The sequence below is a fragment of the Nycticebus coucang genome, chromosome 11, assembly GCF_027406575.1.
Source record: "Nycticebus coucang isolate mNycCou1 chromosome 11, mNycCou1.pri, whole genome shotgun sequence".
NCBI classification, from domain to species: domain Eukaryota; kingdom Metazoa; phylum Chordata; class Mammalia; order Primates; family Lorisidae; genus Nycticebus; species Nycticebus coucang.
In genome coordinates this window covers 106,225,397-106,252,007 of record NC_069790.1, presented here as the reverse complement: position 1 = coordinate 106,252,007, position 26,611 = coordinate 106,225,397, and the positions used below count along the sequence as shown (strand labels likewise).

Below are 26,611 nucleotides of genomic sequence, written 5' to 3'. Positions count from 1 at the left end.
GAATTGATGTTGAACTGCAGATGAACTTAGAGACCCACAAGGGAACTATGAAAACCACATTTCTTTGCCAACATCTTGGTCTCAACAATGCAAGGAAACTGATTCTGATCTTTAAGAACATTCTTAGCTTTTCCTTGCCAACTGACAAAAATGTACTATTTTACGAATGATTGAAAATGTCTTTGATCAACCAATGAAATAAACTGACAAAGAATTTATGTAATCTGAACAAATTCCTATAAATTTAAGCCCTCTTGCCCCTTCTTGGGTGGTACGGTCTCTGATTGCTACTCAGGTTGCAACTTTTATTCCTAATGAATGATTCATTTGTTGATTTTCTCCTTTTAGAGTTGACATCCTGGAGAATGTCCTAGGTGTATGTCACAATGTTTATTCTTCCTTTCCCCCTGTTAGAGCCACTCGGAAGGAGATTGCTCTAAGCTTTTTACTTTGGTAGGGTTTGTGGAGGTAAATTCACAAAATCATAGCTCCCCCCAAGACTCTGATCCCCAGGAGTTTCTTGCTTTCAAGCTAGTGCACACGTCCTCCGACAATTTGTTAAAATTACTGTTTCCGTGTTCTTGCCAGTTTATGACTCCAGCAGCTTCTGCTTCAGGTAAGCCAATCTTAGCTGTGACTTTCTGGATTAATCTATCTCTTCAGATTTTAGGGTGGTGGTTTACCTACCAGCCTCAGTCCTCTAATGGGTCAAAAAAGTTATTTTTTTGTTCATCCTTTTTTTGTTGTAAATTAAGGACAGAAATGATGAATTTAAAGTTTTATTCATGTTAGAGCTAGAAGCAGAAGTCCCCTTACTGTGTTTAAACAGTAAGTCTATGTTTTCTTCTAAGAGTACTTTTACAACTTGGGACCTCTAGGAAGCAGACAGACATCAGACTTTACAAGAATGTGAATAGCCCTGTAAAGGAGATAGATGATGTAACAAAGGTCTAGTAGAAGAAGGTGCTGTAACAGAACAGCGTTCAGATGGTTATATTCAAATGAATTAAGATTTGTTCTTGTACCCTCAATGAATCCCCCCAAATAAAAAAAACAAAACAAAACAAAACAAATGATCTAAGATTTGAAAAAGATATTGACGTCTAAGTAAAACTTAGCTATATTCAGAATGAAAATATATCAAGGAATGTTTAGATTTATATTCTGGGATTATTTTACAATATTTATGGATGATAAAGCAGAATGCCTGAGCTCTTACATTGCTTCTATCTCTTCTATCAAAAGTGGAGAATAAATATTAGAAGAGGTGACAGAAGTCAAGGCATTGTGAATGAGTTATCTTCATCTCTGTGGTTTTGCAATATACACACACACATATATTAGCTTTCATCCATGGTTCCTGGCTTATAACTCCCCTGGTCCTTGTTATAATTCTAGGGCCACCTTAGGCCTCAGGAGCAAGGCTTAGTAAACAGAATCTCTCTGACCTTCTCCTATCCTTTCACTGTAATCTGATTATAGGTCAAAAGGGTCCTGCCCTATACCCTAAAGGAAGGAATCTGAACTCCATGGCCCTGCTGGGTTTAGATCACGTGCTTTTTGTCCAATCACGTTTTTACATGGTTGTCAATCATGTCTATGCAATGAAGCTTCCATAAAACCCCCAAAGGACAGGGTTTAGAGAGTTTCTCTAAACCCTGTTGAATATGTGGAGGGTGGTGTACCTAGGGAGGGCATGGAAGCTTCTTGGAGGGTGGTGTACCTAGGGAGGGCATGGAAGCTTCTTGGAGGGTGGTGTACCTAGGGAGGGCATGGAAGGTTCATGCTTCTTCCCCCTATACCTCAACCTACACATCTCTTCATACATATCTTTTATAATAAATCAGTAAATACAAGTGTTTCCCTGAGTTCTCTGAGCTACTACTGCAAAACCCAAATAGGGGGTCATGGGAAGCCCAACTTGAAGCCAGAATTTTAGGAGTTCCAGAGGTAGAGTTTTGCGAACTGAGACCATAACCTGTGGCATCTGTGCTATCTCCAGGAGAGTGTTGGAATTGAATTAGAGGACACCAAACTGGTATCTGCGGCTTGGTGTGTGGGGAAAATACCCCACTTTGAGGCAAAGAAGCCTTTTGTGTTGATGATTATTATAGAATGAGAACAGAGGGAAAAACACAGTTTAAGAGTTTTCTCTGAACAATCTCAGACGAATTATATTACAAGTAAGGAAAATGTTTACATACAAGATCATAGAGCCATTGACAATAGTTTTATAAGAACTCAAGGAAGTGATTTTCTCTTCTTTCCTAAAAGCCTTATCCTATCATTTAAAACTCCATCACAATTTAAAGATTCTTTTAAGAAAAAAAATTTCCTGAGATTAGGTGGATTAGGTCCCCTACTCTGAGACATCAGACCAATTTGTTCATACTGTTGTTTCTCAATCTATCTCACTCTTATTTTAAGGCACTCTTAGGGTCTTATTAAGCCTTGATGCATATGACTTAAATGATGAGTAGGTAATCTAGTTGAAGAAAGGGAGAGAAGGCAGCATGAACAAAAGCAAGGAGGTAAGAAAAAGACTGATGTATTCTGAGGCAACAAGATCGTCTTTGTAGAGATCAGAAACCAGGTCATTGGAAGCTTTGCATGCCATGTTAGACAACTTGATTTTCTATGCTGCAGCTAGTGGTTGTCAAAAAAATCTTTTTGGTTTCTCAGAGTGATGTCAGCAGGATGGCTGACCAGAGTCCCTAGCACTTGTTACCATCACAGAGAACATTGAGTCAACAACCAATTATACTTGACTCTTGAACAACATGAGTGTGAATTATGTGAGTCCACTTACACGTGGATTTTTCAACCAAATGTAGATTGAAAATACAGTATTCAAGGAATGTGAAACTTGTGTATATAGAGGACCTACTTTTTCTATATGTGAGTTCTACATATGCAAACTTGATGCATTGATTTTGATATATAATGGGGTCCTGGAATCAATCCCCCATTTATACTGAGGGATGACTGTATGTTTTAACACAAATAACTGAATGACAGCACTAAGGTGCATAAAACAAGTAACAGAAACCCTAATGTGCGGAGAAAGTAGGAATGGCAACATAGAAAATGGCAAGAAACACTGAACCACCCTTTTAACTGGGATCAGCTGGGAACTTCTCCCCATGGTAAGGAGGTAAGCAAGGGGTTCCCAGCAACCCTCATCAAATCCTTGGACACCTACTGACTTCACCAGTGTGATTCTTTGCAGTCCTCACAGACATTAAGCCTACTGAGAGAGTTACCTGGGGTCCACATAGCTGTGATAACCCATAATAGGATCCAACACTTTGCCCTGCCCTCTGTGGCCTATGTTACTATACACTATGTCATCTTGGAATTGGAACTATGACTTGAATATGTTCTGTTGTAGGAGTGAGTAGACACAGCTCCCCTTCATCCCTGAGGTGATGCTGCTGCTGAAACACCTCAACCCAGTGGCCTGACATCCCCCAACCTGAGCTGTGAGTAGCTGTTACAGCCTTCCTTCCTCTACCATCAGACTGGAGCTGAAGCTATCGTGTCTACTGGGAAAACAACACCTTGGCTGCTCAGAGTATTCACACCTCCCTAATGCCTAAATTTAAGCAGCTCCCTGATGTACTGGCCTTCCAGAGAGGTCACACACCCCAGTACCTAAGCTGAGGGGGTGCCCTTCATCTCAAGGAAACAGTGCATGAGTTGCCCAGAGTAGTCCTAGGCCTGAGCTGAAGCAGCATATTTCCCCTTGGGGAACTGGTGCCCTGGATGAGCTGAGAACCTGCACATCCCAGGTCTGAGCTGACATAGTCCTCTATGTCCCAGGGAAACACAACACTGGCTGAGCTGAAACATTTCACTTCACAGGTCAAACAACTTTATGACCCTACTTCCCTGAAGCTGGACTAGCCTTTTAAAATCTGAGCTGCTGAGTTAGTCCTCTCCCTGGGGAGTGGAGTCATCACTGTGTTGTTCATTGCTCTTGCAGGATCCAAATAATAGTTACATTTTGCCATTCTGGGGTATTTGCTGCTGTTGCACCTGGCCTTAGAGAGTTTGGGGTACTACTAAACTCTGGCATTTCAAGGTCTAGAGTTACTTCTGTGCAGTACGTCATCCCCTGGGACCCTAGTTGCCACTGAATTCTATTGCCTCAGGTTCTCAATTGTAGCTGCACCCTGTTCCCTGTGCCCAAACCTCCAAAACCACTCTTCTTCCTTGGAGTTAGGCCAGTACTGTCCTGCCCCCAGGGATAGAATCATAGCTACAATCTGGCCCCTGAGTTCAAGCAACTAAGTGGTGCCTTAAAATAACAGATCCTGGCTCTGTGGGCAGCCTACATGTGCAACAGAGAGAAAACCTGTACTCCAAGATCCGGATGCCATAATAAGTTCATGAGAGCCTGAGCTATGGACTCTGGGTCCACGGCCTCTCAACCACTTGCACTTGGAACATAGCACTGCTTGAGTTGCTTGTAGACCATGTCAAACTTGACAACAAGAGGGATCTCCTAAGTTAAGTCTACCTATTGTGGGGAAAACTAAAATAAAAGGACCCCAAAAGCCCCAACAGTGGAAGACATTATAAACCTATGTTGTTGCTGCTATTGCCACAAACTTGTACAGCTAAAGCCACTGAGGTATGCACAGTTATTACTGTTATTGACTGAAAAAAACTACATGGAGACTGTGCTACTGCCCCTATAGAGAAATAGAGCCACCACATCCTTACCATTGGTACACTAAAACTGAAATGCAAGTGAAAGTCTTTCTCTGCAAAAGCCACGCTGGAAAGTTTAGAAGAGGCAGTTGTTACACCAGAAGAAAAGACTTCAATGCAGGGACAAAAGAAGACACACAAAAAAACATGTAAATATGACACCACCAAAGGACAATAGCTCTCTGGTAACAGACACTAATAAAAAAGAAATCCATGAATTGCTAGAAATGGAATTCAAAGTCATTATTTTAAAGAAACTCAATAAAAAAGTACACCGAGAGACGACTCAATGAAATCAGAGAAACAATTCACAATAGGACCAAAAATTCAACAAACAGGGGAAAATTATTTAAAAAACAAAAAAGGCATCTCACAGATGAATAATAATTCAATAAATGAAATTAAAAAATGGTTGAGAGTTTTAATAGCAGGCTTGAACAAGCAGAAGAAAGAATCTCTGAACTTGAAGGTAGGTTGTTTGAAATATCCAGTTAGAGAAAATAATAGAAATAAGAATGAAGAAAACCTATAAGATTTATAGGACACTATTTAGCAAAAAAAAAAAAAAATACTCATTTTTATTTATGTATTTAATTTTTTTAGAGACAGGTCTCATTCTGTTGCTCAGAATGCCACTGAACTCTGTTGTCTCTGTAGTAATAGAGGCTCTCATAGAGCCAGTGGTATAATCACAGTTCACTGGAACTTCAAACTCCTGGGCTCAAGCAATTCTCCCAACTTAGCCTTTCCAGTAGTTAGGACCAAGCATGCACTACCACCACATCCAGCTAATTTTAAACTTTTTTGTAGAACCAAGGTCTTGCTATGTTATCCAGGCTAGTCCCAAACTTCTGGCCTCAAGCAGTAGTCTCACCTTGGATTCCCAAAACACTGGGACTATACATATGAACCACTGTGCCTGGCCAACAAATACTTATGCCATAGAAGTTCTAGAAGGAGAAGAGAAGGGGGAAAGTATAGAAAACCTATCTAAGGAAATACCTGTAATAACAAAAAACTTCCCAAGTCTGGGGAGAAATATGAACATCCAGACCCAGGAAGCTCAAAGATTCCCAAATAGATTCAACCAAAAATATCCTCCCTGAGGCATATTATAGTTGAGTTGTCAAAAGTCAAAGCTAAAGGCAGTAGAAGAGAAGTATCAAGTCACATAAAAGGGAATCCTCATTAGAATAACAGCAGATTTCTCTACAGAAACCTTACAGGCAAGCAAAGAATGGGATGATATGTTCAAAGTGCTGAAAGAAAAAATAATTTTCCAGCTCTGAATACTATACCTATAAAACTAGCCTTCAGAAATGAGAAATTCACAGATAAGCAAAAATTGAGGGAATTTATCACCAGTAGACTGGCCTTATAAGGAAATCCTACATTTGGAAGCAAAAACATGATAATCACTATTACAGTAACACACAAAAGTATAAAATGTACGGGTATACCAAAAGCATAAAGAGAAAAGAATCATAACTTACTGCTACAGAAAACCACTATACTTCAATGATAAACAATAGGGAAGAAAGGGTATATAAAATAACCAGAAAACAATTGATAAAATGATAGCTATACATACATATGTCCTCACTTATCAAATATAACCTGCATGTAAATGAATTAAATTCCTCACTGACTGAATAATAAAAAAAAAAAATTCCTCACCTTATATGCTGCCTGCAAGAAACTTACTTTATTGTAAAAACACATATAATTGAAAGTGAAGGGATAGGAAAAATATTCCACATGAACAGAAACTAAAAGTGGGCAGAAATAGCTATAGTTATATCAAATAAACAGATTTTAACTCCAAAACAGTAGAAAGAGACAAAGGAGTCATGAGGTAATGATAAAGGGATCAGTTCATCAAGAAGATAGAACAATTATAAATATATCTGCACCCAACACTGGAGCACCTAGATATAGAAAGCAAATGTTATTAGACTAAAAGAAGATACAAACTTTAATACAATAATTGTTGGGGACTTTAACACCCTTCTCTCAACATTGGACAAATTAGACATAAAATCAAGAAACAAACACTGGACTTAAACTATTCTTCAGACCAAATGAACCTAACATTTACAGAATATTTCATTCAATAGCTGCATAATACACATTGTTTTTATCAGTACATGAAAGGCAGACTACATGTTATGCCACAAAACAATTTTTAACAAATCTAAACATATTGAAATCATATGAAGTAACTTTTCTGACCACAATGGAACAAAACCAGAAATCAATAACAAGAGGAACTTTCAAAATTGTATAAATACATGGAAATTTAGCAGCATGCTTCTAAATGACCAATAATTTAATAAAGAAATTAAGATGGGAATTTAAAAAAATTTTCTAAAACAAATGTAAATAGAAATACAATATACCAAAACCTGTGGGATACAATGAAAACATTATCAAGAGGGAAGTTTATAGCAATAAATGGCTACATCAAACAAGTATAAAGATTTCAAATAAACGACCTAAGGGTATATTTCAAGGAACTAGAAAAGCAAAAGCAAACCAAGTCTAAAATTAGTAAAAGAAAAGAAAAAATAAAGTTTAGAGCAGAAATAAATGAAACTGAGACTAAAAGAATACAAAGAAGAAATATGAAACAAAAAGTTAGTTTTTGAAAAGATAAAATTGATAAGCCATTAGCTAGATTAACCAAGAAAAAAAGAGAAAAGACCTAAATAAACAAAATCAGAAATGAAAAAGAAAACATTACAACTGATAGTACAGAAATACAAGGGATCACTAGAGATAGTTATATGAACTAATTTCCTGATTTGATCATTATGCATTGCATATATGTGTCAAAATATCACACTATACCCCATAATTAAGTAAATTATTGTGTGTAAATTAAAAATAATAAAACCAAAAAATTTAAAGAAAAAGATCATTATTGAACGAAAAATTGTCCAAGGAAGCTATTCAAGATGAAAATGGGTTAGATGGATTAGATCCTAACTGCTTGGGATCCCACCATTTCTTGTGGTAGCCCTCAAAGTGGTAAGTTGCAAAGTGTAGGTCTGCAGATCACCAAATATCAGAATTATCTGAGGTGCCTTATAAAATTGCAAATTTAAAGCTAAGGTCTTCATAAACTCCTTGAGTAATTCTTGGGTCCACTAAAAAATGAGCCTGGATCCTTTAGTGAGTAGGAGATAAGATTAGGGTACTTTTTTTTTTTCTTTTTTGAGATGGAGTCTCACTCTGTCACCCTGGGTGGAGTGCTGTGGCATTATAGCTCACAGCAACCTCAAACTCTTAGGCTCAAGTGATTCTCTTGCCTCAGCCTTCCAAGTATTTAGGACCACAGGTGCCTGCCACAATGCCTGTCTAGTTTTTCTATTTTTAGTAGAGCTCAAGCAATCCACATGCCTCACCCTCTCAGAGTGTTAGGATAACAGGCATGAGCCACCACGCCTGGCCCAGACTAAGGTACTTTCTTTTTTTTTTTTTTTTCTTTTGAGACAGTCTCACTATGGCACCCTCAGTAGAGTGCTGTGGCATCACAGCTCATAACAGCCTCCAACTCTTGGGCTTAAGCAATTATCTTGCCTCAGCTTCCCAAGTAGTTGGGACTATAGGCACCCACCACAACGTCCTGCTATTGTTTGGTTGCAGTTGTCATTGTTGTTTAACAGGCTGGGCGGGGCTCTAACCCGCCAGCCTCTGTGTATGTGGCTGGTGACTTACTCACTGAGCTATGGATGCCAAGCCCAGACTGACCTTCTCACTGAGCTATGGGTGCCAAGTCCAGACTGACCTACTCACTGAGCTATGGGTGCCAAGCCCAGACTAGGGTACTTTGTTTTTCTTTTCTTTGTTTTTTTTTTTTTTTTTTTTTTTGAGACAGAGTCTAACTATGTCGCCCTCAGTAGAGTGCTGTGGCTTCACAGCTCACAGCAACATCCAACTCTTGAGTTAAGCGATTCTCTTGCCTCAGTCCCAGGTAGCTGGGACTATAGGTGCCCGCCACAATGGGCTATTTTTTGGTTGTAGTTGTCATTGTTGTTTGGTAGGCCCAGGCTGGGTTCAAACTCGTTGAGCTACAGGTGCTGAGCCAGACTAAAGTACTTTCAAGGTCTCTCTTTGCTATAGTATTTGATGAAATGAGAATGAAAAGATTGAATAATTAGATAATTTTTTTTACTGATTAAAACTACAAGAATGTGAATGGACATATAATGAATATCTACTAGTTTCCCCTATGTATTTCTAGAGCTAGAGATAAAAATAACATCATAGGTGACCACTCATTACTATTTTCCTAATTTACTCACCTAAACCTTGATCAGGCAAGTGTCTTCTGAAATAATCAACTAAATAATCATCTGGGTCATTTCGCCTTTTATCTACAAAGAATAGTAGAAGATCATAGCACCATGAAAATAATTCATTGACTCATTTTGTGTTTTTCACTTTTTTTCAAATGAAAAAATACTACTAAGTAACGTACTATAAGCAGTAGGTTAATTCAATGAAATTAATACAAGCAGTATTCAAATAAATCACAAATTTTTGTCATATAATAAAAATGTCCATAACTTTTGGACCAGCAATTCCTTTTCTAGTAATTTATTATAAGAAAATTATTAAGAATGCACACAAATAGAGAGTTAAAAGCTTTTCACTGTTGTTTACAATAGAAAAAATTAGAACAAAAAAAGTTTAGCAATGTGAATCTAATAGATTCACTAATAGAATGGAATACTTTGCTGCCATTTATTCACATGCAAAGAGGTTTATAATACACTGTAATTTAAAAAAGCTTTTTAAAACTGGTTACAAAATAACATGAAGATGATATGATAGATAATATGGAGTGTATGTAAATAGACATAGGAATAGGTCCAAAATATATATTCTGAAATGTGATTTTTTACTTTCTTTTGTTTACATTATTTATAATTTTTGACCTTAAATTTTTAACAAAAGAATATATAAAAGTTACATATAAAAAGCAAGTGAATTGCTTGAGTGATCACAATCAGAAAGTATTGTTAATTTGTTTTTGAGACTAGAGTCTCCCGCTGTCACCCTGGGTAGAGTGCTGCAGCGTCACAGCTTGCAGCAACCTCAAACACTTGGGCTCAAAGCAGTCCTCTTGTCTCAGCCTCCTGAGTGTTGGGGAGGAGTCCTCTTTCTTCTCTTCTTCTTCTAAGACAGAGATACAAAGGATCTGGCTAATCCCACCCCCACCCACCCAGAAGTTCCCTAACCTGACAGGCAACCTGTGGAATGTGCCCACCCCTACAGACCTCCACTGTTTGCTTTCACTGAGTAGCTGGGACTACAGAAGACCGCCACAACATCCAGCTAGTTTTCTAATTTTAGTAGAGGCAGGGTCTTGCTGTTGCTCAGGCTGGTCTGGAACTCCTGATTAGCCTCCCAGAGTGCTAAGAATACAGGTGTCCCACTTGGCCAAGAATAGCTAATTTAAGGTTTAAGTAAATTAACCATCATAATTATAATGCTATTCTTCTCTGTCCTTGGTGTCGTTCTTACCTCCATTTTTATTTTTAATTATTATGCTATACCATAAATCAAATGGATATACAGATGTTTACATATATATTTTTAAATTAGGCTACATCCAATCCTTTTGGGATGCAGGTGTAGTATGAATGTATAATAAATTAATACATTATATATGAAATTAAATAATTATTTTACACAAAATACTGCTTAAATTAGATGATTTTTTTGAAAGAACCTCAACTAAAGGTGATAGAAATCAAAGAAAATATACTGTAGATGCTAGAGAGTCAAAGATTCACATCAACTTAGCAAGTTGCAATAAAAGCTAATAAATGGTCTATAAACTAATTTCTGGATTTATCCTCCAATTATGAAAGGAGAGGAAGAAGATAGTTTTCAAAATTTAAATCCCTATACTCTGGGGAAAAACCTTTCAAAACCTGGGGTAAATTCCTCAAATACCTAGCCCTGTAATTGACCACTTTTTTGTGCTCCTTGGGAACCCTAAACATATTACTGGCACTGCAGCTGTAACACTGTGCTTAACTTATTTACTTGTTTTCTTTTCTGATTAAAAGATAAGCTCCTGCATGGAAGAAATGGTGTCATTTATATATGATCTACTTCTTTAATATCCCTAGTACCAAGCACAGTGGCAACTCAAGGTTATGGTACAAAAAAAAAAAAAAAAAAAAAAAAAAGTTTGCTGAGTAAACGCATTATGTTTATGAGAAGGCGAAAGCAGAACATTACCTTTCACATTGGAATTGGATTCTTTCTGTTTTTGCAGTAAAAGTCCTCTATCATACACCTAATGGAACACAAAATCAGAAATAAAACAGTACTGAGTTATCAACACAAAAGCAAGGAACCAAGGTGTATTTCCTATATTTAGGGTATGGTGGGTTCTCAACAAACAGTTCTCATTTTATCCAAATGTTTAAGGATGATTGATTTGATCCAGGGATGAATTGTTTGCATCCTAACTAGACAATTCTGTTGAACTCTGGATTCTTCCTCTCATCACCTCTTCCAGGACTTCTTATTTGCTCATTTGTTTAGTGACTGGCTGGATTTTTTTTAGTGACGTCCACTTCCCTTCTGCATTGCTAAGCCCCTGATGCTGGCACTCAGGATGCGGACCTGGGTTTGTCCACAGACATCCTGGGATGAGTGGTCTGGGCAGAGCTCTTTGTCTTTCCTAGACCTCACCCAGCTATTAAAGGCCACGAATTTCTGGATGATGACTCTAGCATCTTCAATAATGCCCTGGGGCATAACTTGCTCTTTAGGCTAATCTTTAGGCTCCTTTGAAAGGGTAGCTCAGAAGATCAGTGTTTAAGATTTATTCTAATTCCAGTAGGGCTCCTCCAAGCTCTTTCCCCAGTTCTTTCCTGCAAATTAGCCACTATACAGTTTAGTGTATTCCTCCAATGAATCCACCAACTACCTTCCAATTATGTATTTTAACATACTTGCACTGTTTTTGAGAATGCCCTTGAGCTTGAACTTCTCCCTGCTGCAAATGAAATCAGTTCTCCTGGGAAGAGATTAGGAGCTGTCTGTTTTATGGCCTGTAATTTCCCTCAAGGCAGAATTTTCAAACCCTGGCTCTGCAGCTGGGCATCGGGACAGTGGCACTCATCTCTCTGAGTGATACACCCTTCAGGAGTTAAGCTGTAGGTAGAAGCAGAGGAAGGCCTTAGGTCTTCTCCACTTTCCTTTCGTAGGGGTGGAATCGCCATTTTACAAGCTAAGGCAAATGTGATCAGAGCCCAATTATTCTCAGTGGTGCAGCGCCCAGGGCAGAGCCTCCATCCCGTGCATGGGGTCTGGGTAGAAGAAGGAGCTTCCGTCTGTCTGTTCTCACCGGGAATTTAGCCTCAACAACAGACAGATGTATAAGGCAGTACCAAAAAATGAAAAGATGGTTGGTCTTGAAAGTGAAATGACAGAAAAATTATTAACTTAACAGCTTTTTCATTAAGGGCTTAAAATCAAGTGCTCTCTCTAATCTCTGCCTTGTCTTTTAAAATCTGTTTATAGCCTCAAGGGTTCCTGGCTTATTGTTGCTGGGTGAACAATGCATGGGGTCTCAGGATCAGAAACACCTGTGAAGTGTCAGGACCTGGAGACAGCTGCTTATCATCCAGCTGCTAAGAAGACAGAGGAGCATGTGGAACAGATTCCTACTTTTTCGTCTTTGTCCCCCTAAAATTTAGCTGTCTCTTGACCTCGTGTTGGCATTTTTTCTTTCTTTCTTTAGGATGCCACACTATCTCCCCGTTCTCTTTTCTCTCTTTCCATACTCTCTTTCCCTCCTTCACTCCCTCTCTCTCTCTAAGAAGATGAAATTAACTTTATACTGTTAGATCCTAATCTTAGTCTGGAGAAAATCTTTTCTCAAACTGTGCTGTGAGCACCTGCTGAGCTTTCTACTCCAACAAGAATTCTGATTGATTTCCTGCCTCTCCTAGAAAGACAGCCGTCTGATAGCTGTGAAGACTGGGAACCCTACTTTTCTGGTTTTGCTAATCTGAAGAGTAGTTTCTGTTTTACTGAGGTGGGAGATGAGGAGGGAACAGCAGTTTTGATACCAAATACCACCACTGTCTTTAGTGAATTTTAGTAGATTTTCTTGAATAGCTTTTTTTTTCACTTTATACCCTTAAGCACCACTTTGAGAGACTTTCAGTGTTTTTTCTTTTCCTTAAATAATTTTCTCCAGTTTAGCTGGTGAATGTTTGTAGTGCTCTTCATGTTTGTAGTAGAAGTCCATCTCCTAGTACCACCTATTTTTATACTCATATTCTCATTTAATTTTACTTCATTTTAATATATTTCTGCTTGCTACCCTGGATGCATCTTTGTAAACTTCCTCAAATACTTTTTGGAGGATGATAGGTATAAATTAAATTTAAATATGTCACCTTAATAAGATACACTTCTCGTCTGTCAAGGATTGTGGGGTTTTTTTTCTTTCTTTTCTTCTTTCTTTCTTTCTTTTTTTTTTTTTTTTGTTTTGAGACAGAGTCTTACTCTGCATTGCATAGCTCACAGTAACCTCAAACCACTGGGCTCAAGTGATCTTCTTGCCTTAGCCTCCCACGTAGCTAGGAGTACAGGCACTCTTCACAAAGTCCAGCTATTTTGACAAAGTTTTACTCTTGCTCAGGCTGGTCACAAACTCCTGAGCTCTGGCAATCCACCCACCTAGGCCTCCTAGAGGTCTAGGATTGCAGGTGTGATCCTCCCTGCTTAGCTGATTGTATTTTTATAAGCAGTAAATAATATGAATTAAATTTTAACCATTAATTTTTCCTGGGGGTGGGAGGAGAGGGTATAAGAGTGTAAGAGAAAATAACTTGCCATTCTCTTGTATTCAATGTTTTTCAAAAACTGTTCACAAATAGGTAAATGAAGATTTATCTCTTCTTCTTCCCTGTCATTTCGGTGGCTTGCTATGGCAGAATTCCTTTCCTTCTTTGTTTTAAGATATTTTTTCCTGGTTTTTATCTGGATAAAAGAATCATATTTAAAATCAATATTTAATCAACACATCAAAGAGTATATACGCAGACATGAAATTATCTTGAGATTACCAGTTCTGAGATGGGGAAGTATTTTTGCTACTCCTCCCCCTAAGTACAACTAAAAACTCTAGATATCTAGATATGAAAAACATACAAAAGAAGCTTTTAAAAGATGGAAAGGAGAAACAGCTAGCTTGGAAATTCAGGACCATAGGAACAGCATGATGGTGAGGTGCTGGATTTTCTTTTTACATTCCTGTATATCCTAGCTGAAGAAGCTTGCAACCCAGAAATGTCAATGAAAGTAGACTTTTAAAAATTCCTACAAAAGCCTGTTTTTTCTAGCCAGAGGACCAGGAGAGGTGCAGCCTAGAAAAACAAAAACCTATTTAAATCAGAGAAAAAGTGTGACATCCCCCCCCACCCTCCCCAAAAAACCCACACTCATGCCAACCAGGCTGAGTGGCAAGTGGGAGCTAAGACTTCTATCCTTGTGGGGCTATCCCAATCTCTTCTCCAGGATAGAGAAAGCTAAGCAGAGGACCAAGCAAAATGCATGTGCAAAGATCTTCAAGATCATTGGTTGTTAGAGAAATTCAAATTAAAGCCATAATGAGATATCACAATGCAACTATCGGAATGGCTAACATGGAAAATAATGACAACACCAAATTTTGGTGAGAATGTACAGAAACAATTACACATCTACTTTGGAAAACAGTTTGGAAGTTTGTCAAAGAATTAGAAAAACAACTAGTTTACCACCCAGCAATTGCACTCCTAGGTGTTTATCCCAGGGAAATGAAGACAAGGTTCACATAAAAACACATACACTAACAATATGTTCATCACAATAGCCCCAAACTGAAAACTACTCACATATTCTTCAAAAGGAAAAAGGTAAAACAAGACTTGTAAATCCCTACCTATCATGGAATACTACACAGCAACAAAAGGAAGAAGCCATGGATATATGTATCAACTTGGATGAGTATTTCAAGAATTATGCTCAGTGAAGAAAGTCAGTCCCCCAAAAACATATATTGTGTGATTCCATTTATATTACATTTCTGAAATGATGAATTTATAGAAATGGGGAACAGATTTATGGTTGCTGGTGCTAAGTAGGGTGTAAGGGCAGGAACGTGTGGGGATGGCTTTTAGAGGGCAACCTTAGGGATCCTCAAGGTCATGGAAAGGTTCAGCATTTTAACTGTATCAATCTCAGTAGTTTTTTTTTTTTTGGAGACAGACTATTTTGCCTTTGGCAGAGTGCCATGGTGTCACAGATCACAGCAACCTCCAACTCTTGGGCTTAAGCAATTCTCCCAAGTAGCTAGGTCTACAGGTGCCCACCACAACGCCCAGCTATTTTTTTGTTGCAGTTGTTTAGCTGGCCCATGCCGGGTTCGAACCCTCCACTCTCAGTGTAAAGGCAATGTTAGTACTTTCATTGTATATTGTATTATAGTTTTGCAGGATGTTGTCATTAGGGGAAGCAAGAAAATGGGGTCCATGGTAATCTTTCTGAGTTATTTTTTATAACTGCAAAGGAATCAAAATTTAGAGTTTAATTTTAAAAATTTATAATTTAATTGGTACTACATTTAATCTGTTTATTCTCCTTAAAAGTTAATGTTTTTTATAATTCTAGAAAAAATATCTTGAAAAGGATGCTTATACTCCAAGTGTGGCACTAATCAATGCCTGACTATTGTAGGCATTCATTTGATTCTTGAAAAGGATCACACGGAATACAAACTTGTGCTTTTTATTATTATATTTTACTCCAGAGGATACATGTGCATGTGTATGTGTATATAAATATGAGTCTGTGTGTGTGTGTGTGTGTATAGCTGCCTAAACTGTGGGAAGGGGTTATATATATTTATCCATGAGTACACTGATGTCTATAACTGAGAAAGAGAAGGTGTTTGTGAAGTAAAGACTTGAGTGATATTTTAACAAACTCACCAGAATATTTAAATGAACATTATCTTTCATGTGGATATCCAGTTTTCCCAACACTATTTGTTGAAGAGACTAGTTTCTCCCCCATTGAGTAATCTTGACAGCCTGTCAAAGATCAGTGGACTTGATGCATGCATGAGTATATATCAAAGCTCTCTATTATGTTCTATTGGTGTATGTTTCTGTTTTTATGTCAGTACCATATTGGTTTTATTCTTGCCACTTTGTATATATTTTAAAATCACAAAGTGCAATGTCTCCAGCTTTGTTCTTCTTGTTCGAGATTGCTTAAGCTGTTGGGGCTTTTTTATGGTTCCATATGAATTTTAGGATTGTTTGCTTCTATTTTTGTAAAAAAATTTCATCAGCATTTTGATAGAGATTATTAAATGTGTAGATCATTTTGGGTAGTATGGACATTTTGACAATATTAATTCTTCTGATCCACGAACAGAGGATACCTTTTTTTTTAAACTTATTTATCTTCATCAATTTCTTTCATCAACATTTTACAGTTTCAGTGCACAAGTCCAAAAATTCCAATCTCTGCATTTTTGAGGGAGCTACCCGAAAGGAGGCTGTCTCTACCAAAGTCACTATTGTGAGGATGTAAGGCTGGACTTCTATAGTCATTTTACTGGTAGGAGGAGAGAGTCTATCTGAGAATAGAACCAACCAAAAGGAGGCAGAAAAGAGATAAAAGTGGGGAAGAAAGTATATATAGGATCTTAGTGATATAGTTTGAGCTCCTCATTTAAGTTATAGCTAAAGCCAGCCTTGTTCCTAGACCTTTTTATTTGGTAATCTAACAATTTCCCTTTTAGTTAAGACATTTTGGAAGGATATTTTGCACTTCACAATGGACAGAGTTCTGATACATCTTCAGAACATGGGTTAGTAGCTAAAGAACAAAATTAATTTTCTGCTTTCCCATTGTCCCCATGTCCAAAAATGAAGATCATAATCTCCAGATGCTCAGACCTCAAATTCTAGAGACTGTCTTCTCTCCTTTCTATTTTTCACTCTTATAAAGAAGTCATCAGCAAACTCTATTAAATATGTCTTTAAAATACTATCACTTCCCATTCATTTTCCTGGTACCATATTGGCCTTGCCTAGATTACTGTAAGATTCCCTTAATTGTCTTCCTTAGTGGTCCATCATTCTACTCTTAACACAATAGCAAGGGTGACCCTGCTAACACTTAAAGCAGATAATGTTACTCCTCTGTTTGATCAAAACTCTCCAAAGTCATTCAGAGCAAAAACGGAAGTCCTAAGCTGACCAGTCTTTTCATTATCCACTCCACTAACCCCCAGTACCTATCTGACCTCATACCGCTGTTCTCCTTGTTCAGTCTTCTCTATCCACCTTAGATTCTGTGATCTTCATAGAAAGTAATAATCATGCCCCTTTCTTAGGCCTTTACACATTTAGTACTCTTGGCCTGGGAGAAGATACCCTTGAATTGTTCCCCAATTTTTACTCCTTCACTATTATAAAATTGCACTTGTTCACCCCTTTGATGTTGGATTTGGACATATGACTTGATTTGGCTGGTATAATTTAAATAGAGGCTTTATACATATTTTCATGGTTCAGTTTGCCCTCTTGAGCTCTTATGATTAGCTATGTGCAGAACGTGCCCTAGTTGGCTCCTGATGTGAGGCAAGGAAGAAAGTGGGAATAGACCTGAACCCAAATCACAGTCTCTGATTAGTCCAATACGGCCACAGATACTCTGCAGATCCATGAACAAGAAAATAGATGTTTGCCATTGTAAGCCATTGAGATTGTAGTGTTTTTTTTTTTTAATACAGTAAAACATGAATACTATAGAAATTAATGCCTAGGAATAGGATGCCGTCCTAATAAAAAAAAAAACCAAACTATGTCATAGTCATTGGCTTTGTAAATCGATAATGGGTGTTTAGGAAACTGTCACAGGAAAACAGCATCACATTCACAAACACATGGAAATTAAATATCATGGTCCTGAACAACCAATGGGTCAGTGAAGAAAATAGAAATTAAAAAATATCTTGAGACAAATAAAAATGGAAGTACATTAAACCAAAACTAACCAGATGCAGCAAAAGGAGCTCTAAGAGCGAAGTTTATAGCAATGAATACCTACATCACAAAAGATCTCAAATACACAAAATTACACCTGAAGGAATTATAAAAGAAGAACAAACTAAGCACAGAGTTAGCTGAAGAAAGGAAATAAATATTGGAGCAAAATTAAATGAAATAGAAACTAGAAAATATAGAAAATGTCAATGAAACTAAGAGTTGTTATTTTAAAGGTAAAATAAAAACAAACAGAAAAAGAAAAAAGAGAGAAGACCCAGTTGAAATCAGAAATGAAAGAAGAGACATTGTAACTGATATCACAAAAATGCAAAGAATCATACAAGACTACTATGGACAATTATATGTTAACAAATTGGATAATTGGAGATGGTAAAATTCCTAAATATGTACAACTTACAAAAACTGAATTAAGAAATAGAGTATCTGCACGCATTCAATAAGGAGATTCAGAAAAGAAAAGCCCAGGACCTGATGGCTTTACTGCCGAATTATACCAAATATTTCAAGAACCAATCCTTCTTAAGCTCTTTTGAAAAAATTATAGCAGAAGGAATACTCTTGAACTCATTTCATGAGGCCAGTATTATTCTGATACCAACGCCAAAGAGACTGCAAGGAAAATAAATTTCAAGCCATTATCTCTGACAAACATATATGCAAAAATCCTCAATAAAGTACTAGCAATGCAAATTCAGCAACACATTAGAAAGATCATGCACCATAATCAAGCGGGATTCATCCTAGCAATGCAAGGATGGCTCAATATATGCAAATCTAAATGTAATACACCACAGTAATAGAATGAAGGGGGGGAAATCCTTGTAATTATCTAACTGTAGGCAGAAAAATTATTTGACAGAATTCAACATCTGTTCAAGATTCAAAACTCTCAACAAGTTATGTATAGAAAAAATGTAGCACAACACAGTAAAGGCTATCTATGACAAACCCAAATCTAACATTATACTCAATAGTGAAAACTTGAAAGTTTTTCCTCTAATATCAAAAACAAGACAAGGATGCCCACTCTCAAAACTTTTATTCTAAATTAGGTAACAAACAGGCTCAGACTTCCATCTTATTTGTTCTCACTTTCTCTCTTGCTTACTAATTCTGATGGATGCCAGCTGCCATGTTGTGGGCTGTTTTACAGAGAAGCCCTAATGGCAAGGAACTGAGGGAGACCTTTGGGTAATAACCAGCAGCAAATTGAGAACCTTAGACCAACAGCCTGTGAGGAACTATATCTTGCAAGCAACCATGTGAGTGACTTTGAAAGTGTATCTTCTCTCAATCAAGCCTTCAGATGAGATCACAGCCCAGTTAACAACTTCATTGTTGCCTTGTGAGACACCTTAGATAGAAGCATCTAGCTAAGCAGCTCCTGGACTGCAAGACCTACAGAAACTATGTGATATTAAATGTTTATGGTTTTAAGCTGCCAAGGTTTAGAGTAATTCTATAGCAATAGAATACCAATGTACATTCTTTGTTAAAACCTTAGAAATTATTAATCCTTGTAGTTGAACAGAATAGCTCTTGGAAAAGTTAAGTATGTGATCTTATGGAGTAATCTATGTATATGTGTATATCCATCTGCCCATATCTCATAAAGAACTGTGAGTGTGGCTTTTAGTATAGGTTTACTAGAATCAAATCTATCTGTATATATATAGTTTTGCAAGAGCTGTAAGTGGCAAAAATGTCAGCCTGAATTAAAGGTATTGTCATTGTGCAAAAAGAAAAAGTATTTTTTGGTTTTTCCACTTCTGGTAGGTAAGAATCAGGATGAGAAAGATGCTTAGTCCCTCAGGAGAGCATATACTCAAAGCTCTCTTGAAAAATGGGCAGGGAAATTAGGTGAAAGGTATACAGGAACACTCTGTACTCTGTAAATCTAAAATTACACCAAATTAAAGTTTATTTGAAGAAAAAAGGAATAGAGGGCAAGACTATATCCAGGCATGTGCTCATAGCTGCAGAACCTCTCTCCTAAAGGATATTCAGGAAAATATAATCATGGAATTGCCTCCAGGAACAGAACTGGATAGTTGAAGAACTTGGTGGCATGTAGACTTCTCTATAACCTATTTTTTATTTTTAAAATATTCAACCACATTAATGTATTCTCTATTACAATTTTTAAATTGACATTTAAATGGCCAGGGAAGACGATGGAAAAAGAAGGAACTTCCAAAGAGTGGAGCTAGGAGCCACAGTGAAGGATGGCCTGACGAGCTCATCACAGGGAGCAAAACTAGAGTCTAACTAGGAAACATTTCTCGTGCCCCAGCCTAGGGCATATCTTATATGCTTGCACAACAAAATTTTGGAGTCCTTTGGTTCAATGACTGCTACATGCTTCTCATTCTTCCTTGTTTTTGTATGGGGGTATTCATTATAGTTTTCCTACTTCTGTTCCACCATTATAGGTTGAGAATGCATGTGTGGGTTTAGATAATCTGTCACATTATTTCACAGGTATCTTGATCTAAAGGAGATAACTCCAGACCAGATATGGATCATGAAGGATGATACCATGATGGAGTGAGAATACTGGGGGTGTTTTAGAAGGTATAAGCACTAGTACATTTTGTATTTTGGGTGGGAACTGAATAACCATTACACAGAAGGTTGATTCTGAAACATTAGATTGTTATTTCCAATTCTTTACTCCCCTACATCCCCAGTCTTTGCCATATAACTTTGTAGCACTCCCCACTCTAGGAGAAGTATATTTCCCTATCCTGTTGATATTGGGACAGGCTGTGTGACTTACTATGGTTAACAGAATGTTAGTGAGTATGCTACAAGGTGCTATTGTATGTAATACGACATATAGTTTCCAGGAGGAAATGTAGCTTTAAAGGTGCTTATATTGCCTGGTTTCCCTTTTACAGTCCTGGTTTTCACCATAGGATCTTTCCTGGATAAACTTTGGTACAAGAAACATAACTGAATTCAATCCTAAACCAAGTCTAGTATAACCAACCTGCAGACCCATGAATGAGAAAAAGTTTGCTGTAAGCCACTGAAGTTTGGAAGTTTTTTGTTATGTAGCTAATCGACTTAGTGTCTCCTTGGCTTGCTCCCTCACTTCCTTTAAGTTCTACTTAAGTAGCAACTTTTCAGTTTTGTAATTCCTATTCAAAACTGATATTTCCACTGCAACTCTTTTTTTTTTTGAAACAGAGTTTCAAGCTGTCTCCCTGGGTAAAGTGCTGTGGCATCATAGCTCACAGCAACCTCCAACTCTTGGGCTCAAGCAATCCTCTTGCCTCAGCTTTTCTATTTTTAGTAGAAACAGGGTCTCACTTTTGCTCCGGCTAGTCTCAAACTTGTGAGCTCAAACTATCCGCCCACCTCGGCCTCCCAGAGTGCTAGGATTACAGGCGTGAGCCACAACGCCTGGCCTCTACTGACACTCTTATTTTCCTCTTCTGCTTTAATTTCCCCCTTAGGTGCTTATCTCTATTTAACAAATCAGGTATTTTATCTATTTATCTTGTTTATTATATATCTCCCCCAAGATTTTGTTTCATTTTTCCTCCCTATTCTATTTCCAGCACCTAGACAGTACTGCTATACAGATGGAGTTCAATATATAGTTAGTAATAAACATGAAATGAATACTGAACTAACAATCAGGTGATATATGTTAGGCTACCACCTCTGTCACTAACAAGTCATGTGGCTTTTGAGAAGTAATTAAATCTTTCTGGACCTTAAGTGTTTTCATCTATAAAGAAAATATGTTAGAATAAAAAATGCTAAGGTTAGAAAATTTTATGATTTAAACATAATCAGAAAATAACAACTATTACCATACAATATATACATCCATAAACATTTTTTGGATGCTTGTCATAATAAGAAAATTACCTATTAGCCTATTCATACCATAAGAAAAATTATTCAATCATACCTGAGAAGTCAAATTGAGAGGAGAAGTCGGAGAGTCATTGGATTCTGAACTGTCAGAGCCTCGGCTACTACAAAAAATTAATAATTTTAGTTTACATAATTTTTGCTGGCATTTTAAAATTTTACCTGCTAATTTTATTTTATCATCTTATTTTAACGGTAGCAAAGTCCTAATTGTAAGAAGGTTTACAAAGGTAATTTAAATGTTTGGTAGTTCCAGACATCTTATAAATAGAGATTTGGGTTGAATGGTTTGGGAATGTGTTAATGGAATGTAAGTTTCAGAAAAGTAGCATTGACTTTCTGTCTGGCTCACTGCTCTATTTCCAGAGTGAAAATATTGCCTGGCAGGTAGTAGGTACTCAACACTATTTAATAAGTGAATGAATAAATGATATGTGTGTATCTGGGGAGTTTCCTACCTCTAATAGGTGTCATTAGCTCCTAAAATTCATTTATTTTCACATTACTTTATTTCTATTCTGCATAAAAACATGCAGGGCCATAGAAAAAAAACATAGTATCTCAAGAAAAAATGATCAAACAGAAATTGATTTCTAACTGCAATCATTTAATGCAACTTTTTTGCTTGAGAGCCAATTCAGGAAAGAAAATATTTCTAGGTTGTATTTTTTATTTATTAATTTTTAATTAATAGAATTCTTTTTGTAGAGCAGTTTTAGATTAACCGAAAAAATTGAGAAGATAGTACAGAGTACTCATACACACACCTCCCCCCCTGCATAATTTCCCCAATTATTAACATGGTACAGTACATGACACATTTTTTAAATTGATAAAACAATATTGATACATTATTATTAACTAAAGTCTATAGTTTTACATTAGGATTTGCTGTTTTGTTGTACCTTCTATATGAGTTTTGACAAATTTATAGTGACATGTATCCACCATTACAGTATCACATAGTAGTTTCCCGCCCTAAAATCCTCTGTGCTTCACCTATTCATTTTCTGAATGTTTCTTGTTATATAGTTTTGACTTTCTTATGTAAATGTGTTATATAAAAGTTTTTTTCTCAAAAAGAGTAAAAAACTAAAAAATTAAAATAAGCAAAAACAATGACTATATTGTAAAATAGAGCAAGTAAATATTTACCTTAACATAATTAGGACAAAATATTTTCAGCATAAGAGAAAAGAAACACAAGTATAAAATCAAGGAAGAATAAATGCTATAATCTTACATTTGAACTGGAAATATAACTATTAACTTGTGATTTTTTTCTCTTAAAAATACTTATTTCCTAACTTAATTCCCTGGAAAAAAATTCCTTGAGCTAATGATAATAACTACTATCTAGGCTATGTTATCTAAATACCATTTTTAACTAAAAGAAATAGGCCTTCTGGGAGAAATGGTGGATTCTATTTCTGGTGCAGGAATAAACAATATGAGCCTGGGAAATCTTATCATAGCTGAAAGTTACAAAGACTAGCAGGGTTATGTCAAAAAGACACACAGGCCAACTTAAAGGGTCTTCTACTGGTCATATTTGGGAAAATTTGAGCATTAGAATAATAATGGCTGAAATTGGTTAGAACACATCAAATAGAAACAAATAGATGAGTTCTAAATGATACTTGTCAACTAGAAACAAATTTATTAGTCATGAGTGGAGATTGCAAGAGTGCTGACTTGAAGCCTGAAAATACCTGGAAAGAACCAAACATTTGTTCTACCTTTCCCATGGGAAAGGGAACCAAACTGAGATTAGTATATTCCTTCTGCCAACAATATTCTCTTAGCATTTATTCTTGCATTTATTATTCACAAACTTTTGTTATAGAACTTTTGTGTCATCTGTGCAAAAGTGCCATTTCTCTGTGAGTAATGACAGCATTGCAACCAATTTGGACAGAGAAACACACAGACAAAAGAATGATAAGACTAATAGAAAATAATTAACAAAATGGCAATAGTAAATACTTTACTATTAATAATTACCTTAAATGTAGATGGATTAAATTTCCCAGTCAAAGGACAGAGTGTCCAACTATATGCTGTCTATGAGAAATGTCCTTTAGATTTAAGGATACACGTAGGTTGAAAGTGAAGGGATGGAAAAATGATATTCCATGCAAATGGTAACTAAAAGAGAGAATGAGTAGCTATGCTTGTATCAGACGAAATAAACTTTAAGTCAAAAGCTGTCATGAGAGGCAAAGAAGGATATGATGATAAAAGGATCAACCCACTAGGAAGATATAATAATAAGTATATATGCATCCAACATCAGAACAACTACGTATATAGAGCAAACATTGACAGAGCTCAAGGGAGAAATAGACAGCAATAGAATAAAACAGGAGACTTCAATACCCCACTTTCAATAATAGAACATCAAAAAGAATATCAATAAGAAAAAGTAGTGAATCTGATAGATACATACAAAATGCTCTTAATAGCAGCTGAATACATATTTTTCTCAAGTGCACATGGAACTTTCTTCAGGAAAAATCATATGAATCATATGTTAGGTCACAAAACAAGTCTTAACAAATTTAAGAAAACTGTAATCATACTGAACTTTATTACTATAATGGAGTGAAACTACAAATCAACAGCAGAGGGAAAATTGGAACATTCAGAAATATATAGGAATTAAATGGCACACTGTTGAACAATCATTGGGTTAAAGATGAAATAAAAAAGGAAATAAAAAAATAATTCAAGACAAACAAAAATTAAAACATAACATACTAAAATTTATGGAGTACAGGAAAAGCAATATGAAGAAGGAAATGTATTGTGATAGATGATATGTGGTAGTTGTAAGTCAAACAGACTTATAAGTCATGTGGAGATTGAATCAGTAATCAAAAATCCCCCAACAAAGAATAGCCCAAGATCAGATGGTTTTGTTGGTGAATTCTATCAAATGTTTAAAGAAAAATTATGGCAGTCATTCTCAAATGCTCCCAAAAATATGAAGGGGAGAGAACTTTTAATTCATTTTATGAGATCCAAATTAAACTTATTCCAAAGATCTACACAAAGATATTACAAGAAAAGAAAGCCACAGGCCTATATGTCTGATGAACATAGATAAAAAAAATCCTTAACAAAATACTGGAAAACTGAATCCAACAGCACATCAAAAGGATCATCCACTATAACCAAGAAGGATTTATTCCTGGGATGCAATGATGGTTCAACACATGAACATTATTGTGATATACCACATAAACAGAATAAAGGATAAAAATCCATGATCTTCTCAATAGATGAAGCAAAAGCATTTGAGAAAATTCAATATCCTTTTATGATAAAAACTCTCAAACTAGGAATAAAAGGAAAGTACTCGAAAATAACAAAGTCTACATATGAAAATCCCACAGCATACTTAATGTGGGAAAACTAAAAGCTTTTACCCTGAGATCAGAAACAAGCCAAGGATACCCACTCTTCCCACTTCTATTTGTTACAGCACTGGAAGTCCAAGCCAGAGCAATTAGCAAAGAGAAAGAAAAGGAGTAAAATTGTCCTTGTTTGCAGATAATATGATCTTATATATAAGAGGCCTGACAGTTTAGTTTGTGAAATCCTCCTAGAAAAAGTGCTACATACCCCAATGTTGAATATCACTATGGTCACTTTCTAAGTACTCCCCATGGGAAGCTATGCAATGATTCCAGCACCTACTGCACCCTTTGAAGCAATTTCGTAACTCTTTTTCTGGAATGGCCATCAAAGCTGTTGTCATATTACCCTTGATGTCTCGTATCAAAATGTCTTTCTTTAAATATTTTCTTTATCTTTGGATAAAGAAAAAAGTCACTGGGGACCAGATTAGGCAAGTAAAGAGTGTGTTCCAATATAGTTATTTATTTATAATTATTTATTTTATTTATTTCGTTATTTCCACTATCAAAGATAGTGCCGTGTAAGCGGGTGCATTGTTATGATGCAAGAGCTTGAGTTGTTGGTCAAGATTTTCAGTTAAGATTTTCCTAAGTGTTTCTCTATCAATAATTTACTTGGTCTGCTGCTATGCTTCTCACAGTCAATTGACAATTTTGACCCATAATTTGACGAATTTTTACAATGTTTCTGTCAGTTCTGCTTATTACTGGCCACCCTGACCTCTCTTCATCGTGATGCTTTTTCTCCCCTTAGAAAAGCATTTAATCTATTTGTACACTGCTGTTTTCTTAATGGAATTATCCCCATAAACTTGGACTAACACGTCTCTGATTTCACTTCCACTTTTGCCAAGTTTAACAAGAAATTTATGACTGTTTATTCATTGCTCTAATTTAAGTGCTGACATTCTGGCAACTGCACACAAAAACATCAACAACAATAACAAATGCCACTCAGCAAGACACTGCCATACACTGACATGAACACAGCCGTGAGACACTGATATACCAAGGTTATTACATCTTACCAAATTGTTTGTACAGTGCTGCCAATATAGGCATGCGGTGGTAAGTTCATGAACTTAAATGTCAGAACTCAGATACAGAAAACCCTAAAGAATTAATAAACGAATTCAGCAAAGTTGCAGGTTGAAAAATCCACATATAAAAATCAGTTGTGTTTCTGTACACTAAAAATGAATAGAGTGAAAAGACAGCCTTTGTAATAGGAGGAAATATTTGCAAGCTGCTTATTTTATAAGAGGTTAATCTCTAAAATATATAAGAAACTCTTACAACTCAATAGCAAAAAACCCCAATAACTCAATTGAAAAAATAGGCTAAATATTCGAACAGGTATTTCTTCAAGGAAGACATCCAAATGGCCAACAGTATACAAAAAGGTGCTCAACATCATTAAGGATGAAGGAAGTACAAATCAAAATTACGATGAGATCTCACCTTATATCTGCCAGGATG

At 36.4% G+C, this 26,611-nt stretch overlaps 1 protein-coding gene and 1 pseudogene across 2 annotated transcripts in view; one reads left to right on the top strand and one right to left on the bottom strand.

The window, feature by feature from the left end:
- The window catches only part of CYREN (cell cycle regulator of NHEJ), a 275,649-nt gene that overhangs the window by 65,855 nt on the left and 183,183 nt on the right, over positions 1-26,611 (top strand). Inside the window, exons 3-4 of one of the 2 annotated variants that reach the window (XR_008383688.1) lie at positions 3,392-3,482; positions 12,268-12,316. The exons of the other annotated variant lie outside the window; for it this stretch is intronic. The gene's annotated coding sequence lies outside the window, so the exon portion shown is untranslated. Of the gene's footprint in view, positions 1-3,391; positions 3,483-12,267; positions 12,317-26,611 lie in introns of those variants that run through there. 2 annotated transcript variants of the gene reach the window in all.
- LOC128598385 (cytosolic carboxypeptidase 3-like) overlaps positions 1-26,611 on the bottom strand; it is a 70,161-nt pseudogene that overhangs the window by 32,776 nt on the left and 10,774 nt on the right.